Source organism: Panthera pardus, unplaced genomic scaffold (genome assembly GCF_024362965.1).
Source record: "Panthera pardus isolate Hobbes unplaced genomic scaffold, ASM2436296v1 HiC_scaffold_22, whole genome shotgun sequence".
Lineage (NCBI taxonomy): Eukaryota > Metazoa > Chordata > Mammalia > Carnivora > Felidae > Panthera > Panthera pardus.
In genome coordinates this window covers 58,391,504-58,410,979 of record NW_026526788.1, presented here as the reverse complement: position 1 = coordinate 58,410,979, position 19,476 = coordinate 58,391,504, and the positions used below count along the sequence as shown (strand labels likewise).

Here is a 19,476-nt window from a genome sequence, read left to right as displayed (position 1 = left end):
GGAGCACTCTTTAAGAAGCACTTCAGACTTCCTGGGGCGGGGGGCAGGGTAGGAGCATCCTACGTTCACTTTGTCCTACCAATGCACTTAGATAACACCCGCATCAGTGTAAAATAACCCAGAAAATGACCCGAAGACTAGCAGAACAGACTCTCCACAGCTGATCGCAGAGAAGAGGCCACGTCAAAAATAGATCTTATTAAATAAATATTCAATCTCATAGCAAAATACTCTTCAATTAAAACAAAGAAGAAGAAGAAGAAGCAGGCACAGCAGCAGTTCATCAAGAGCTCCTGATGGCAGGGGCGCCTGGGTGGCGCAGTCGGTTAAGCGTCCGACTTCAGCCAGGTCACGATCTCGCGGTCCGTGAGTTCGAGCCCCGCGTCAGGCTCTGGGCTGATGGCTCGGAGCCTGGAGCCTGTTTCCGATTCTGTGTCTCCCTCTCTCTCTGCCCCTCCCCCGTTCATGCTCTGTCTCTCTCTGTCCCAAAAATAAATAAAAAATGTTGAAAAAAAAAAATTAAAAAAAAAAAAAAAAAAAAAAAAGAGCTCCTGATGGCAGAGGGTGCTACTGTGTGGAAAACAGATGTCAAGAGTGGAGTCAAAGAGCTATTTCTAACATTCAGGTTCTGAATATGAAAACATACTAGGAATATTTTAACTAGTTTATTTCCCTCAAACATTCTTTCTTATGCATGCATATAAAATCTAAAAAAATTAAAAAGTAAGTTTATAATAGTATAAGATTAAAAAATCCTATAATTTAATTTTTCTTTCTTAAAATAATGGTGCATTGTAGAATTGTTGACATCCAAGATTGAATCCAATTTATTATTATTATTATTGTTACCATTGTTATTAACTTGTGCCTCATATGTTTTGTTTAAGAATCCTTTCCTACCAGGGGTGCCTGGGTGGCTCAGTCAGTTAAGCATCCGACTTCGGCTCAGGTCATGATCTCACCGTTTGTGGGTTTGAGCCCCACACTGGGCTCTGTGCTGACAGCTCAGAGCCTGGAGCCTCCTTTGGATTCTGTGTCTCCCTCTCTCGCTGCACTTCCCCTGCTTGTGCTCTGTATCTCTCTGTCTCTCAAATATGAATTTTAAAAAATGTTAAAAAAAAAAAAAAAGAATCCTTTCCTGCTGGTCAGTTGTAAAGATGGTCTTTGATATTGTGTCCTAAAAATATTGTAGTTTACTCTTTACTTTAGGTTCTAGATTCACTTAAAATTGACTTGTGTGTATGGGGTAAGGTAGTTATTTTTCCTCTGGATAGCCAAGTGCCATTTATCAGAAAAGCTATCATCCTTTCCCCACTGCTCTTTATTATCAGCTCTATCATACACCAAGTTTCCATTGATGCATGGGTTATTTTATTCCATTAGTTTCATTGTCTCTAAATCAGTATGATACATTTTTAATTACTAGGGATTTATAATAATTCCTTATATTTTGTATGGCAAGTCCCCCGGTCTTGTTCTTCAGAATCACCTTGTCAATCCTTCCCTCCTCCCAAAGCACTTTCAGGATTTTGATTGGAATTTATCAGATCTGTACATCAATTTGGGGAGAACTGGCATCTTCCCAACGCTGAGGCTTCTAGTCCACGACTATGATAAAGCCCTCCATTTATTCAGGTCTTCTATAATGTTTTCAGTGAAGTCTTATAATATTTTCCATCAAGGTCATAGATGTATTTTGTTAGGTTTATTCCTAAGTACTTCATATTTTTATGCTGTTGTAAGTGAAATCATTTTTTAAAGTTTCATTTTCTAACTGATGTTGTTGATATATAACAATTAAGCTAACTTTTATGCATTGGCTTTGTATTGAGAAACATTATTCACCTACTTCTCATGCTTTGTGGTATATATTTGCCTTTCCTGTGTTGACCCATCTATATGATCTGCAAATAGTGACTTTTTCTTCCATTGGTTCCTTTTTCTTGTTTTTCTGTGTCAGCTAAGCCCTCTAGTCCACTGTTGAATAGAAGCAATGGTAATGGCAACCTTTTTCTTGTTCATGAACTTATAGGGGATAATTTGAATGTTTCACCATGAAATAAGATATTCAGCACGGTGTTGTGATAACCAGTCCCCAAGATCGCCCCCAAATGGTCTTTGTCTAATGATATTCACACTTCAACCCTGAATAGGGCTGGCCTGCGTCGTAGGGTACTGAGGAAATGACAGTTTGACTTCTGAGACTAGGTTATAATAGATAGTGCTGTTTTCCTTTGCTCGTTTTTGGAAGCCAGATGCTGTGTTGGGAGCATTCTTAGGCAGTGCTATGGGAGGGTCAATGTGGCAGAGTGGTCTCCTGCGAGCATCTAGCACCAATTTGCCAACTCTGTGAGTAAGCCCCTTTGGAAGAGGCTTCTCCAGCTCCTGTCCTGCTTTCAGATGACTGCAGTACTGGCCAATATTCTTAGTGTTTCTTATGAAACCCTAAACTAGAACCACCCAGCTAAGCTCCTCCAAATTTCCGACCTGCAGAAAGTGTGTGAGAACATAAGTGTTTATTATTGGGTTAAGTCATTAGCTTTGGGGTAATTTGTCAGGCAGTGATGGATAAATGATATAGGGAGTTTTTGTAGAAGCTTTATCAAATAAAGGAAGTTCCCATTTATTCCTAGTTTTATAATTTTTTTTTGATTATGCATTTTCTCCTATACATTTTAGCCATCTAGTGAATAAACACGCTTTCCTTAATATGAAAATACATGAATTATATTGGTTGCTTTCCTTTTTCTTTTATTTTTGTTAATGTTTTATTTAAATTCCAGTTAGTTAACATACAGTGTCATATTAGTTTCAGGTGTACAACATAGTGATTCAACACTTACATATAATGCCTGGTGCTCATCATGACAAGTGTATTCCTTAATCCCCATCACCGATCCCCCTACCCACCTCCCCTCTGCTAACCATCAGTTTGTTCTCTATAGTTGAGAGTCTGTTTCTTGGTTTGTCTCTCTTTCCCCCACTAAGTTCATTTGTTTTGTTTCTTAAATTCCACATGTGAGTGAAATCATATGATATTTGTCTTTCTCTAAGTTACTTTGCTTAGCATAATACTCTAGCTCCATCCATGTCATTGCAAATGGCAAGATTTAATTCTTTTTATGGCTGAGTAATATATATCCACTGTATATATATACACCACCTCTTCTTTATCCATTTATCAATCGTTGGGCACTTGGGCTGTTTGCACAATTTGGCTATTGTAGATAATGTTGCTATAAACATTGGGGTGCATGTATCCCTTTGAAGTAGTATTTTTGTATTCTTTGGGTAAATACCTAGTAGTGTGATTGCTGGGTTGTAGGGTAGTTCTATTTTTAACTTTTTGAGGAAACTCCATACTGTTTTCCAAAGTGGCTATACCAGTTTGCATGCCCACCAGCAGTGCAAGAGGATTCCCTTTTTTCCTCATCCTGGTCCACACTTGTTGTTTCTTGTATTATTGATTTTAGCCATTCTGACAGGTGTGAGGTGGTATCTCATCCTGGTTTTGATTTGTATTTCCTGATGATAGTGATGTTGAGCATCTTTTTATGTGTCTGTTGGCCATCGGTATGTCTTTTTTGGAAAAATATCTATTCGTGTCTTCTGCCCATTTTTAATTGGGTTATTTGTTTTTTTGAGTGTTGAGTTTTATAAGTTCTTTATATATTTTGGATACTGACCCTTTATTAGATATTTCATTTGCAAATATCTACTCCCATTCCATAGGTTGCCTTTTAGTTTTATGGATTGTTTCCTTCGCTGTATAAAAGCTTTTTATTTTGATGTAGTCCCAGTACTTTATTTTTTACTTTGTTTCTCTTGTCTCAGGAGACATGTCTAGAAAGAATTTGTATACTACCCAAAGCAATCTATACATTTAATGCAATCCCTATCAAAATACCAACAGCCCCTTTCACAGAGCTAGAACAAATAATCCTAAAATTTTTATAGAACCACAAAAGCCCAAAGCAACCTTGAAAAAGAAAAACAAAGCTGGATGCATCACAATTCCAGACTTCAAGTTATGTTACAAAACTGTAGTAATCAAAACAGTATGATACTGGCACGAAAATAGAAACATGGATCAATAGAACAGAATAGAAAACTCAGAAATGAACCCACAATTATATGGTCAATTAATCTTTGACAAAGCAGGAAAGAATATCCAATGGGAAAAAATAATGTCTAATCAACAAATGGTGTTGGTAAACTGGACAGCAACGTGCAAAAGAATGATACTGGACCATTTTCACACACCATACACAAAAATAAATTCAAAATGGATTAAAGACCTAAATGTGAGAACTGAAACCATAAAAATCCAAGAAGAGAAACCATAAAAATCCAAGAAGAGAACATAAGCACTAACTTGTTCTTTTTCTTCTTTTTCTTTTCTTTCTGTTTCTTTCTTTCTTTCTTTCTTTCTTTCTTTCTTTCTTTCTTTCTTTTCTTTTTCTTTCTTTAACAAAGACCTAATGGGGTATACATTTGCGAAGGCACCCCAAACTTGGTTCTACAGGTTCTTCCTGGGGGAGACCAACTTTCAGCTGCCTGCTCCTTAGGGGGTCCAAGCCCCAGGTCAAAGATGTGCTGGCATCCCAACTTTGGGCTGTGGGGTCACAACCTCACTGCAGGCTGGGTTATTGAGACAGCCAAGGTAAGATAGAACAGGACCCTGCAGCCTAGGCTGGGGCATAGCCTGGTTCTTGTGGCTTACTCCCCACTGTACCAGGCTTTACCTGTCAGTTGGCAGTACTGGGTCTTGCTGGTGCAAGTTGCACATGGGAACTTCTTTGTGCAGTCAGTCTGGGCCTCTCCTAGAACTCACGCCTGGTCCCTTGCTCAGGTGAGAGCAATCCAAGCAACTGGTCCCGAAGAAGTCCTTACTATCTGTTGGCTCATGGAATTCATTTATTAAGGAGATTTCTAAAAATATTTTATCTAGCATATTTAGATGCTTTCAGTGGAGTTGTTCAGTCTGCCATACTAACAGAACTGGAAGTTCTGGGTCAAGCTTCTTAATTGTATTATTCAAGTTTTTTGTCCTTCTATCTGTTTGTGTCTATCATTCCTTTAATTTTAAAATAGATTTTATTTTTTATTAAAAAAATTTTCAAGTTTATTTATTTTAAGAGAGAGGGAGGGAAAGAGAGGGAGAACACACATGCAGGGAAGGGGTAGAGAGACAGGGAGAGAGAGAATCCCAAGCAGGCTTTGCACTTACAGTGCAGAGCCTGATGTGGGACTTGAACACACCAACCCTGAGATCATGACCTGAGCCGAAACCAAGTCAGATGCCCAACCAAGTGAGCCACCTAGGTGCCCCTAAAAAAATATTTTTTTATTTTATTTTTTATTTTTTTAAGTTTATTTATTTATTTTTGACAGAGAGCTTGAGCAGGGAGGGCCAGAGAGAGAGGGAGAGAGAGAGAATCCCAAGTAGGTTCCATGCCAATAGCTGATGAGGCTGATAGCATGGAGCCTCATGCCGGGCTCAAACCCACAAACCGTGAGATCATGACCTGAGCCGAAACCAAGAGTCAGATGTTCAACTGACTGACCCACCCAGGCACTCCCAGATTTTATATTTTAGGGCAGTTTTAGGTTTACAGAAAAAGTCCAAAGATAATACAGTTTTCCTTTAATATTACAACACCCAGTTTTCCCTGAATATTATAATTTTTCATGTAATAGTTGTTCAGGCTTTCCTGGTTTTTGATGACCTTACAGTTTTGAGAAAACTGGTCAAGTATTTTGTAAGATGCCCCTCTGCTGCAATTTGTCTGATATTTTTCTGATGATTAGATACAGTTATGGTTTGAGGGAGGAAGACCAGAGAGGGTAAAGTGCCATTTTCATCACGTATCTAGAATACATACTATCAACATGACAATCACTATTGATGTTGACCTTGATCACGTGGCTGAGATACTGTTTGTTAGTAGTATTTGTGTTCAGTGGTTTTTTCCCCCATTTCCATACTGTAATCTTTGGAAAGAAGTCACTGTGTGCAGCCCACACTTAAGGAGTAGGGAGTTTTCATCCACCTCCTTGAGAGTGGAATACATACATAAGTTACATGGAATTCTTCTAATTTTTTTAATGTTTATTTATTTATTTTTGAAAAGGGGGGGGGAATGGAGCGGGTGGGGTGGGGAGAGAATCCCAAGCAGGCTCCATCCACACTGTCAGTGCAGAGCCCAACACGGTGCTCGATCTCATGACTGTGACATCATGACCTGAGCCAAAATCAAGATTCAGACACTTAACTGACTGAGGCCCTACATGGAATTCTTCTACATGGGGGATGCATCTAATTTATTATTCACTCATCCATTCATTCATTTATTCAATCTTTTACTTATATTAGTAAGGAACCCTAAATATTTATTTTATACCTTGAATTATAATTAATTATTGCTTTATTTATTTTCCTGCTCTAGTTATTTCACATTTGGCCATTGGGAGCTCTTTCAGTTGGCTCTTGTGTCCCTTTGACATACCTCTGTCATTGTGAGTTTGTTGTTGTTGTTTGTCTTTTGTTTTTGAGCCCTTTCCTACTTTCTGGCACTATAAGAATCTCAGGCTTATCTTGTATATTTCCTGGCCCAGTTTTAGAACAGCCATTTTCCCAAGGACCCTGGTTGTTTTTATTGGAGACTGGTATTAGAACCAAGATCTTGGCACTAGGTGTGCTCATTCCTACTAAGGTATCATTACCTCAAGGCCTTCTCAGCTTATAAAGCAAGGAAATACATGCATGTATCCTAACCTGTGTGTGTATATATATCTATAAATATTTGTAAATGTATCCATCTGTATTTTATCTTAAGCTAAACATGAATTCATACTGCTCCTGTGTGTTTTCAACTTACGTAGTCTATACATTTCTTGAAGAAGTATATTTAAGTTTCTCATACTGATATTGTAATTTTTAATTTCTCCTTTATGTTTCTCATTTTTGTTTATAAATTCGAAAGCTGTGAGTTAGGTGCATAAAATTTTAAGATGGTCATATCTTCTTAATGCTTTGAACTTTCATTAATGTGAAATATCCCTTTCTGTCTATAAATATCCCTTTCTGTCTATAAAATTACATTTTAAGCTTCTCTCTATAATGCCTGCTGTATTTTTTCCTTTTTCCCTGTTCTCCTTTTTGGTTTCATTTTGCTTTAGGCATGTACCTTGGAAACAGCACATGGCTCTGAATTAGTGTGGTTGTTTTTTTTTTAAAGTAGGCTCTACACCCAGTATGGAGCCCACCACGGGGCTTGAACTCACAATCCTGACAACAAGCCTTGAGCTGAGATCAAGAGTTGAACGCTTAACCAACTGAGCCACCGAGTCGCCCCTTAGAGTTTTTATTTTCAAATAAAAAGAGAGCCTGTCCTTTCAGGTGGAAATTTAATTCAATCAGTATTTTTTGTGATTACTGATATGTTTGGTTGTATCCACCTCTTATTTTATGTTATCCACTTAATGGATTCTTTTTGTGTCATGACTACTGTCATCATCATCTTCCTCATCATCATCATCATCATCACCATCACCATCACCATCATAACTACTCCTTTCATAAGTTGGTTCCCTATTTCTTCTCTAGCCATTTAGAAATTGTATATCTTTATCCTATTCTTTAGCGATTGACCTTAAATTTTAGAATACATATTTAATTTATATTTTTTTACTGACATCTCAGGTTAATCAGTGTCTCACAAACAAGATAATAACCTTTGAGTGTTTTTATTTCCCTTGCCACCTTATCCATCTCCGTGTGACTATCTTGGCTGCTTTTTATCTTTGCAAATCACCTTAACACTTCTCACGGAAGAGCAATGCTCTTTCTTGTTTCTTGATGCTGCTATGGATTTATTCTCTCTTCCCACTCCCCATCACTTTATGAGATTTTACAAGTGTCAGCTTTGCTTCTTACAAGAAGCAAATACGTTGAGACTCAAGATCTATCTTTAGGTAAGTACCATTACTTCTCAGTAGACTACATGCCCAACCTTTTGTCTTGGTCTTATATGCTAGGCTTTACCTTTTTTGTCTTCTTATTTCCCAGTAGGATTGTCATTCTCCTATAGGCTGTGAGAAAATTGGTGAGCACATTCCAAGAGGTGATGATTTATTTATTTTTTCTCATTATGACTTTTGTTCATCTCAGATGATATTCTCTAACTGATATTTCTATATATAATTTGTCTACATTCACACAGAGACTTATCAGTATTCATTGTGCTGAATACTTTTGGTTTCCTTTTTCCCCATACACAAGTTTAGATGGTCCCAGAGGGCTATACAGCATGGATGGCTGATGCCACCATCATATCACATGGGCACATCAGTGTGCTCCAATCCCCCTAACTATTCTGATTCAAGTATGAAAAAATCCTTTCTCTCTTTAGTTCAGCCAAGATGAGGTCCTTACTTTTACTTTCTCCTCATCTCAACTTTGAGATTTACCCCCAAAGCCCATTTTTAATCTTCTCACTAAAGTATGTCTTCACAGTTATTCATTCAACTCTCTTCTGGATTGTTGGAATTTCAGACCTTGTGCCTATGACTTGCTTTGTGTGGAGTGGCCAAAATACAAGTGGGCCAGTCATGTTGAGAAGGTTTTCTATGATTTATGTCCTCTAGTTATTTTGCATCTTCTTATTTACACCTACAGATTCTTGAGAAGGTCCAACCACTTTCACAACAGACACTTATGAATTCATATGCAGAACCTGTAGAAAAGGAGGTCAAGGAAGAGGTGGGATGATGTAAGGACTACTCTTTTTTTTTTTTTAATGTGTGTGTGTGTGTGTGTGTGTGTGTTTATTTATTTATTTATTTATTTATTTATTTATTTATTTAGAGAGGGAGAGAGAGAGACCCAGAGACAGAGAAAGAGTGCATGAGCAGGGGAGGGGCAGAGAGAGAGGGAGAGAATCCCATGCAGGCTCTGTGCTGTCAGTGTAGAGCCTGATGTAGGGCTCAAATCCACAAACTGTGAGATCATGCCCTGAGCTGAAATCAAGAGTCAAGTACTTAACTGACTGAGCTACCCACGCGCCCCAGGACTACTCTTTTCAAGTTGAGATTTTCTTACATAGGCATTATTTCAAGCAGTAATATTTGTGTTCAGTGTTGGGATCACAAACGAAGCTTGAGACAGAGAACTTTGAGAAGAACAGAAGAGAACAGTGTTAGAAAGCATGAGAAGTAGCACTAGTGTTAGGAGGGCCAATAACAAACTTATTACTGACATAAAAAGGCAATTTAATGATTCCATTGAGAATCAAATGAGAAGAGACAGCAATTGCCTTAGGAAGGATTTAAGTTGGATATTAGGAGGACCTTTCTGACAACTAAAAGTTATTGGATGCTGGAATTCATTTTTCAGAAAGTGGCGGAATCTTCTCTGGAGATATTTAAGGAGAGAACAGGCTTCTCTCCTTTCAGATTGCTTGAAGGTAGTTCATTCATTCAACACATTTAATGAGTGCCTGTATTGTGCTAGAAACTGTTCCATGGACAGGGATACAGCTGTGAAGAAAACAGACCAACTCTTGTCATGGGGCTTTTATTACAGAGGTGGGAGGGAGATATAAAATGAACCAATGGCAAAATAATTTCAGATGATACGTATTATGAAACAAGGTAATTAATAGGAAATGACTAAAGGTCTATTTAAATTGTATGCTCATAGAAAGCATTTCTGAGGAGGCAATTTATGAGGTGAAATCTGAAAGATAAAAAGGAGCCATCTGGCATAAATCCAGAAAAGAGCATTCTAGTGAAAAAAGTAAATGCAATGGGCCTAAAGGTAGGAACAAGCTGGGCAGGTGTCCAGAGTAAAAGGAAGAGCTGTATGGTTGAAGCATAGCAAGCAAAGAGGGGAGATAAAGTCAAAGAGGTAGAACAAACTAGATCAGAAAGAGCCTTCAAAGTGCTTGGGTTTTATTTTAAGGGCAATGGGAAGCCATAGGAGGGCTTAAGCAGGGAAGCATCATGTATGGCTTATATTGTAGGAGAATGTATTCTGTTTGCTGTGTGAAGAATGGATTAGAGGGGTGTAGAATAGAAGCAGGGAGAACAATTTAGGAGGCTACTGTGATAGTCCAGGTGAGAGATGGTGGATTTTGGCCAAGGGTGGTAGCAACGGATGTAAAGAGAAGTGGACAGATCAGAAGATTTTTTTCAGTACTTTGGTTCCACGATTTTCCAGAGGAGTTATACTTCTGTTACTTCCAAAAGAAAATAATGCAGACATTCAAGAAGCAAGAACATTTTACTTCTATTGCCCGTGATTTCACAATGGTGTGTACTCTTACGTTGTTTGGGGTTGGAAAGGCATTCTTTGAGATGCAAAAACTAATGAAACCAGGCTCATAGTACTGTTATGCGATGGTATTGGAGATGCATTCTCTACTTTGTACATTGAAAATGGCTCTTTTCTTCTTGTTAATAACCCTGAAATCACACCATGCTTGTTGGATATGAGGCTAAAAAGATAAGTTATGGCACATTATGCAGAACCTCGTATGATAGGCTAAGGACACCATATTTTATTTTGTAGGGGGAGTCACTGAAGTGTTTTCTGAACAGAGGAATAACATGATGAAAAACTTTTATAAAAAATGTTAATTTGGGTTTTAAAAAATGGCTCCAGGGGAGAGATCCTGGAAATAAGAGAATCACTTATAAAACTCTTACAATTCTTACCTTGGAAAGGGGGGACTGATGACGTGAGAAACATCTTTCTTGGAGGCTGACTCAACCACCAGAACTTACAGGTGGAGCTGAATGGAGTTAATAAGTGGAACAGAAGTACTCAGAGGTTGTTGGTTGTTTCTGAGATTTTGAATCTGAGTGACGTGGATGCTGTCGAGAGAAAGTAGAGTACAAAAAAGGAGATCGTTTGGGGCAAGAGGAAAGAGAATAGATCTATTTCACGAAAGTGTGGATATACCTAACACTACTGAACTGTATCCTCAAAAGTATTTAAGGTGGTGAATACTGTTATGTATTTTTTACCACAATAGAAAAAATAGAAAATAAGATAAAGGAAAAAATAAAAGCAAGCTAATCCATGTCAGCAACGGCACTCTGCTAAAGGACATTCTGTAAAAGGCAAAACTATGGAGATGAAGATCAGTGGTTGCCAAGTATTGGTGGGGAGGGATGAATAGGTGGAGGACCAAGGATTTTTACATCAGTGAAACTACTCTGCATGATATCATAATAACAGATAGATGCCATTGCACATTTGTACAAATCCATAGAATGTGCAGCCCCCAGAGTAGACCCTAATGTCAACTATGGACTTTAGATAATTATGATGTATCAGTGTATGTTCTCAGTTAGAAAGGTACCACTCTGGTGGGTGATGTGGATAATGGGGGAGACTGTGCATGTGTGGGGATAGGGGTATATGGAAAATCTCTGCACTTTGCTCATAATTTTGCTGTGAACCTCAAACTCCTCTAGAAAAGTAAAGTCTTTTTGAAAAAAATCATGTAAAAAAAGCTAGAGGAGAGCCTATTCTGGTATTAGAAGTAAGCATGGGCAGAGATGGACCTCCAAGACTAAATTAGGGCCCCTTGAACTGCCATGTTTTTGTAAAATTTACAAAAATAAGGCATTTTTTTTGTCCTTTTTCTTAAAGAAGTCTCCCCACATTGTATAACTTCCAGGAACCATAAAATCTGGATCAGTCCAAGATGTAAGGGATCCTGACCTATATTATTGTCTTCACCTGAGTGATCTTTTTTGTAACTAGCTAGAGGATAGCTTCCCTAGGAAAAGAGATTGGGATTCTAATTAGTGAAACAGCTTCAATTGCATCAAGTGAACTTTTAATCTTTTTTTTTTTTAGTTTAAATTTTAACTAAAAAGTTAAAAATTCCTAAACATTTATGTTCCCAATATAGTTGGAGTCTCTCACAACAATAATTGTATAGATCATTATCTCTCCATTGGATGTTCTTATTTTTATCTTCAGTATTTGTTGCTTTCTCTTTAATGTTTTACTTCTTTCTGGTTTTTAAACTTCCCTCCTTTTTTACCATTTACTTATCCAAAGGCATTATCTGTTATATTTTTCACTGTGATGTTGCTGGTCATTTAATCTTTATTTCTGAAATTTTTTCTTTTATTTCTAATTCTTCCATGAGTTTTATCACTTAATTCATGAGTTTTTCTATTTTTTATGTCAACTCTTCTTTTATGTCTTGTATTATTTTTAATTGGTTTTCTGTTTGTTTGGAAGCAGAGTATAATAGTTTTAGTCTTTCTGGCATTATCTGTACAAATGTTCTGCTTCTTTTTTTCCTTTTCTGTATAATATCTTGTTTTATCAGATTTAAACTTCATACTTTTCTGTTGTTGTTTTTTAAATTTTTTAATGTTTATTTTTGAGAGAGAGAGAGCAAGCACAAGAGGGGAAGGAGCAGAGAGAGAGAGAGGGAGACACAGAATCCAAAGCAGGCTCCAGGCTCTGAGCTGTCAGCACAGAGCCCGACGCGGGGCTCGAACTCATGGACTGTGACATCACGACCTGAGCCGAAGTCGGATGCTTAACCGACTGAGCCACCCAGGCGCCCCCTGTTGTTGTTGTTCTTTAATGTGCTGTTGGTTTTCCTAAAATTTTAGGAGATATGAGTATAGTTTAAAAGTATGGTGCCAGGGCGCCTGGGTGGCGCAGTCGGTTAAGCGTCCGACTTCAGCCAGGTCACGATCTCGCGGTCCGTGAGTTCGAGCCCCGCGTCAGGCTCTGGGCTGATGGCTCGGAGCCTGGAGCCTGTTTCGGATTCTGTGTCTCCCTCTCTCTCTGCCCCTCCCCCGTTCATGCTCTGTCTCTCTCTGTCCCAAAAATAAATAAAAAACGTTGAAAAAAAAAATTTAAAAAAAAAAAAAAAAAAAAAAAAGTATGGTGCCTTGATTACTGCAGCTTCCTGACATTGTTCCTTCCCCCACTTGATCTGGACCTTGTCTTTCCTTGACTCTATTATCCCAATCCTACTCAATTTTGATTCTACACCCAGAAGTTTCTCTCAGTGTGTGGCCATGTCCCAGAATGGAGCCCTGGTTGGTCAGTTTCAAGAGTTTCTAAGGGGTTAGATTGCTCTAACCCCTTCAGGTTTTACCATGGGCCCCATGCTCTCAGCCACTAATAGGATTAGGCCAAACTCTCCGTTTAATCTCATGTTTTCAAATTGACTCACCTCCCTTTCCTCTTGGTTATTTTGGGGTTTTTCAGTTTGGGGGTCTGTCAGATGTCTTGTTGCTTCCTCTGCTTTCTTGCACAGATGCTGAAATTATGCAAATGTTGTGGCTGTTGTTGAATTGCTCTCTCCTGCTTGGCGTAGATTTTGGTCTTACTCTCTGTTGCTCTCTTGGTTTCTGGGTTGTTTTTTTTGGGGGGGGGTTGCTCTTGGTTATTATGTGGGGATTTAGAGAGATTAAATAACTATGCTGTCATCACTGCTGTTTATCTAGTATTTGTATTTGATTTTTGAAAAGATGTACAAAAATGAGACATTCTAGTTGTTTTTTTAAAAATTTAGAGATATATAAAATAAAAAGGGAATACTTTCCTCATATATATATATATATGAAGAAATATATATATATAAGAAGAAATATATATATATAAGAAGAAATATGTGTGTGTGTGTGTGTGTGTGTGTATTCCCACTGCTTTACAATCTATATTTTTATTGCAATTTGGGTTTTCCACTTAATGATACGTTTGGGACATCTGTAAGGACTAATATAATCTAATAGTTTTTGTTATTGATCACCATTACCAGGTGGATAGCTCTCTCAAGAAGGATAAAACTGCTTTGGTTGCTTTGAAAAATAAACTTTTAGGGGCACGTGGGTGGCTTGGTCGGTTGAGCGACAGACTTCAGCTCCGGTCATGATCTCTCAGTTTGTGAGTTTGAGCCCCACGTCAGGTCTGTGCTGACAGCTCAGAGCCCGGAGCCTGCTTTGGATTCTGTGTCCCCCCCCTCTCTCTACCCCTCCCCTGCTCACGCTCTGTGTCTCTCTGTCTCAATAGTAAATAAATGTCAAAAAAAAAAAAAAGAAAAAGAAATATTTAAATAGTGTGAAGATCCGTCACAAAATAATTGATGGTATTTGTCTGCAGTTTGACAGATCTCGGCACTTGGGGCCCCAGGGAAACTTCACAGAGTTTTTGCCAAAAATGGGCAGGAGAAAACACTGAACAGAGGTCTCCTTAGTAAGCTCCTAAAAGACATCAATGAATTTACTCAACAAATTGTGCTCTTATTTCATAGAGAACTCGCCGGTACAGAAAAGATTCTCACTACATTCGCTGTTATTGACTTGAGAAATGGAAGCTCTATTTGCAGAGTCCTGCAAGAACTGATTCCTCTTAAACTATTTTTTCCCTTCCAAATCTTATGTAAACGAACCACCAATGATCTTCAGGAGAACTTTTTGAAGACAGATGACTGGGCCCCTCCTCAAATTTACAAATCAGACTTTCTTGGGGTTGAATAGAATCTAGGAACTGGTAACTTTTTTTTTAAGATGAAATTTATTGTCAAATTGGTTTCCATACAACACCCAGTGCTCATCCCAACAGGTGCCCTCCTCAATACCCATCACCCACTTTCCCCTCCCTCCCACCCCCCATCAACCCTCAGTTTATTCTCAGTTTTTAAGAGTCTCTTATGGTTTGCATGCCTCCCTCTCTAACTTTTTTTCCCCTTCCCCTCCCCCATGGTCTTCTGTTAAGTTTCTCAAGATCCACATAAGAGTGAAAACATATGGTATCTGTCTTTCTCTGTGTGACTTATCTCACTTAGCATAACACCCTCCAGTTAGGAACTGGTATCTTTAAAAACGTCCTCCCCCCCGGTGATTCTGTTGGCCAGCCGGGTTGAGAACTATTGGATTAAATGATCCAAAATGAATTACTTGGGTTAGGGGATTACTTTACTTATTGCAGTGGATCTGACTTGAAGTGCTAAGGAAGCTCTATCGGGCAGAAAAACTGGCTTTCTTCCTTACCTTCTTCCTTAACCTCTCCTTCCTCCTAATCCCTTGTAACCCCACCCTGTACTGTCTCCTCTCTCTCCTCCTTGTCCCCTCCTCATACCTGCCTCGGAAGCTGGCTGAAAAATGACACTGAGAACAGCAGCGCCACATTGTGGAGAGAGGTAATCTAGTGCAGATCACCCTCCTAAAAAAAAAAAAAATCACCAGGGCTGCAGTTTCCACTTTGTCCTGCAGAGGGCACCACTTTCTTATATTTTTAGGTGATGAAGTTTCTTTTCCTTACCTGTCGGTTGACCTGAAGTAAACATCCCCTCCCTAGAAGGCATGGGGTGGAACATCCCTCCCAGACCAGAAATCAAACACCTCCACCTTGTGAAACTAGAATAAACTGGGGAAAGACTAAGTGCATAGGTATGCACACGCCTTCTGCTGAGGTTAAACGTCAATCTCTGTGACAGTCGTAGTCAGGGTGAGACTATGGTAATCCCAAATCCATGTGTGACTTCATGTCTATCCAGGGTAGTACCTGCTGTAAGATGTGTCTTGTAGTTATTTTTTTATATGGTACACATAAGACAGGACTTAATTAAGAGATCAGGCCTACTATCTGGTGATATTTCCACCCAATGATATGTGGGTTTATGTTGGTGGAACAGGTTGGATCACTAATCATGCATCTTTTGACTGATTCCCACCAGGCTAAATCTCTGTTTCTTTGTCTCTATCTGTGTCTCTGTCTCTACCTCTCTGTCTCTGTCTCCCCGCCCCCCCTCCCAAATACTTTTCTGATACTTGTACCTGGACAATGGCTTAGTCATGTTTAGTGACATTCAGCTAAATTAATACAGTCAGAAAGGAGATGTGTTCAAGTTTGTATAAATCCACGATCTACCTGGTTACATTCACTGTTTGTTTTCTAATCGCTGTACATAGGCTCCAAGTTCAGAGGCAGCAGTGAGAAGGCTTCACACCTCTGCAGATTTGCATAAGCTTTCCGGGCAGATGGTGTCATGGGTTTGTTTCTCTACCTTTGAGTCTTCAGCTGCTTGGTTTTCTCAACCAGGAGTTTCTAGAGTTACACCACCAGCTAGGATCGCATGGCTTAGTGTAATGGTTTCCTCATGGTTTTGTTCCCTCCGATATGTTTGCTGTCTTCCTAACTAGAAGGTCAGCCTTTGACTGCAGGCTCCATGCCTAGATCTCTGATATCCCTCGAATTCTCACCTCACACATTGTTAGGTGTGCACTGCTTACTCAACCTAGATGTGTAGGTTGACAGATTGAATAAGGAGGCAAGTTGTGTTGAAACAGTAAGAAGTAAAGGAGAATCAAGAGAGAGAAAGAGATAAAAAATAATATTTCTGAAAGACTGACTTAACTGACCAGTGAAAGGAAGTAGTTGAAGAAAGGAAAATGGTCGAGAAGTTCTAATCAAAGGCAGTATAAAGAGAGGAAATTAGAGTCTTGGTTTTTTGAAAAGTGGAAATGTGATTTTGGACAATAATAATTGATGAGGAGATGTTCATGGTCAATATAAAAATAAAATTTCCTCACTGATTGAAGACAAAACTGAACGCTACAAGGGATATCCTGTAAAAGAAAGTTGTAATTTTGGAATGAGTTCAGAGTGATGAATGAATCTGAAGACTTAATAGGCCAAGCTTAAAATTCTCCCCGAATGTTACAATCAAAAATTGAATACCAAAATCATTTTATAATCTTGCCTTATTATTCTGTAGAGTTGAGCCAGGTTAGTGTCCACTAAGATTTCAAAGAATTCTGCTTTAGCTTTATCTTCTTAAATATAGTGAATAAAAGAGAAATGACCTAGGGGTGCCTGGCTTGTTCAGTCAGTAGAGCATCTGATCTTGGGGTCTTGAGTTCAAGACCCGTGTTGGGCGTAGCGCTTACTTTAAAAAAAAAAAAAAAGCAAAGCAAAGACACACACACAAAAGAGAAGTAGCCTTTCGACAGTCTCATCAGTGACTTACATTTTCCACAGACCCCGATTTAGCATATTTTAAAACTTACAGGGTTTTGGAATTCAGAAAAGATTAAGATTTATTGAAATAGAAGCATACTTGGAAAATAGTTGCTTTATTTACTTATTTCTTTTTCCTTGTTTTTTAATTGCACATATACCCTATAGAGTACATCTGGAGTGTTCTGAAGCAAAACTCAGAATTGTATCCCTGTATTCATCTCTATTTCTTGTTTAAATAATTGCTTTTTCTGTCTCTGAGGTGATTGTTTTGGTAGCTTTTTCAATTGTTTGAGGGAGGAATAATCCATTGATTTTAGTGGTATAGATGTGAAATGGCTAAGATTTGGATCAGTGATTTGGTCATGGATGTAAAGAAAAATAAATAAATCTAAAAACAGTAAAATCTTGGAATAGAGGATACTGGTTACTTGGGTTTCTGATTAACTATGGGTTAATGAGAGGCCACTTGTTGTTTGAAATGTCCCTAAATTGTCTCGGTGCATTTTCTTGTTTTAATAAGTAGTCTAATGAACATAATGAAATCTTCTCTTACTGATTCGGCATCCTGCAATGTCTCAGGATCATTACTCTGAACATAATATATAATTCTACACTGTACTGTAGCTACAGAATGAATAAGAGTTTAAGATGACTCTTGGATATTGCTATACTTAAAACAAAATCTCTGCGATCTGTGCAAATCACTGTATATCACTTTACCTTAAGTAAAATGCATGTTACCTATTGTAGAATAATAGGCTATTCAATCCAGAAGAGACTTTTGAGATTATGAAATTCACTGCCATTATTTAAGAAATGAGAAAGCTAATACCCGGAAAATAACAAAGAGGATTACTACAGCTAGGCTACAATCAATGTCTCCTGACTGCAAATCCGGTGACCCTTTGACTCCACCAGGCTGTAACTTTCAAATGCTTCGGGATTCCTGTCATTTATCTCCCATGCCCCTAAAAGTGTGGAGGCCATTCTCAAAATTGGTTGTTTAGGAGTTTGGTTAGGGGTGCCTGAGTGGCTCAGTCGGTAAGCATCCGACTCTTGATTTCAGCTCAGGTCATGATCTCAAGGTTCCTGTCAGCTCTGTGCTGACAGCTCGGAGCCTGGAGCCTGCTTCGGATTCTGTGTCTCCCTTTCTCTCTGCCCCTCGCCCACTCGCGCTCTATCTCTGTGTCTCTCAAAAATAAATAGCCATTTAAAAAATAAATAAATAAATTGTAAAAACACATTTCAAATAGTCAAATTGGTTAGCAAAATAGAGAGTATCACAACTCAGCTCTGCAAAACTGTTTGTTAAATATGAATTCTACATAATAATTCAACATATCTCTCACACGAGGCAAACCAAGCCATCAAAGCTAGGGAGAAGATAGTGAGGCCACAGGGGCAGCAGCTGCCGTCTGACCCTCGCCATGGCCATGCCGCCCAAGGACAAGAACAGAGATGCCGGAAAGTCAGCCAAGAAAGACAAAGACCTGGTGAACAAATCTGGAAGCAAGGCCAAAAAGAGGTGGTCCAAAGGCAGAGTTCAAGACAAGCTCAGTAACTTGGTCTTGTTTGACAAAGCAGACGTATGACAAACTTTGTAAGGAAGTTTCCAACTACAAGCTTATAACCCTGGCTGTTGTCGTAGAGACAGTAGATTCATGGTTCCCCTGCCAGGGCAGCCTTTCAAAAGCTCTTTTGTAATATAATTTTATTTTGATGTCTTTCTCTCCCTTTTTTTTCTAATTTTATTTATTTATATTTAGAGAGAGCGCATATGGGCTTAAAAGGGGGAGGGGCAGAGAGGGAGAGAGAGAATCACAAGCAGGCTCCGGGCTGTCAGTGAGGAGCCTGACGTGAGGCTCAAACCCACGAACCATGAGATCACAACCTGATCCGAGATCACGAGTTGGACGCTTAACCTACTTAGCCACCCACGCATCCCCAGGAGCTCCTTAGTAAAGACTTTTTAAACGGATTTCAAAGCACAGGACCCAAGTCATTTACACTAGAATCCTCAAGGATGGAGAGACGCTAGCTGCCGGTGAAGGTCCATGAACAGATCCCACCAACTGCACATTTTGAAAAATAAAACTTGATTAATTTTTTTTTTTAAAGGAACTAGGGAAAAGAAAATATCCGTAGACACCAAACCCCGTTCTTATTATCAGATATGCCCTTTGACCCTCAAAATTGGTGGGTATGCTTGAAACTTCTGGCATCAGTATTAAGAAATACCTCAGAGACAAACCCAGGAATGAATGAACTGCAAAAGCCCTGTACTTAAGGACGAGTTTAAATTTAACAGTGTAAACATCTAAGGTTATATGCATACACAGGTGCATTTAGACTTGGAGCCATGGTTTCAATAATACAAAATCAGAAGATGTACTTAGCTATAAAGGAGATCCAGGTGTTATCACCTTTATAGTCCGGAAAATGCTTTAGGTCACCATAAATCTTTG

General features: G+C 38.8%; 1 pseudogene; it reads left to right on the top strand.

Annotated features, from left to right (window-relative positions):
* Positions 1–18,444: 18,444 nt before the first annotated feature.
* Positions 18,445–19,069, top strand: LOC109272681 (40S ribosomal protein S25-like; annotated as a pseudogene).
* The last annotated feature ends 407 nt before the right edge of the window (positions 19,070–19,476 follow it).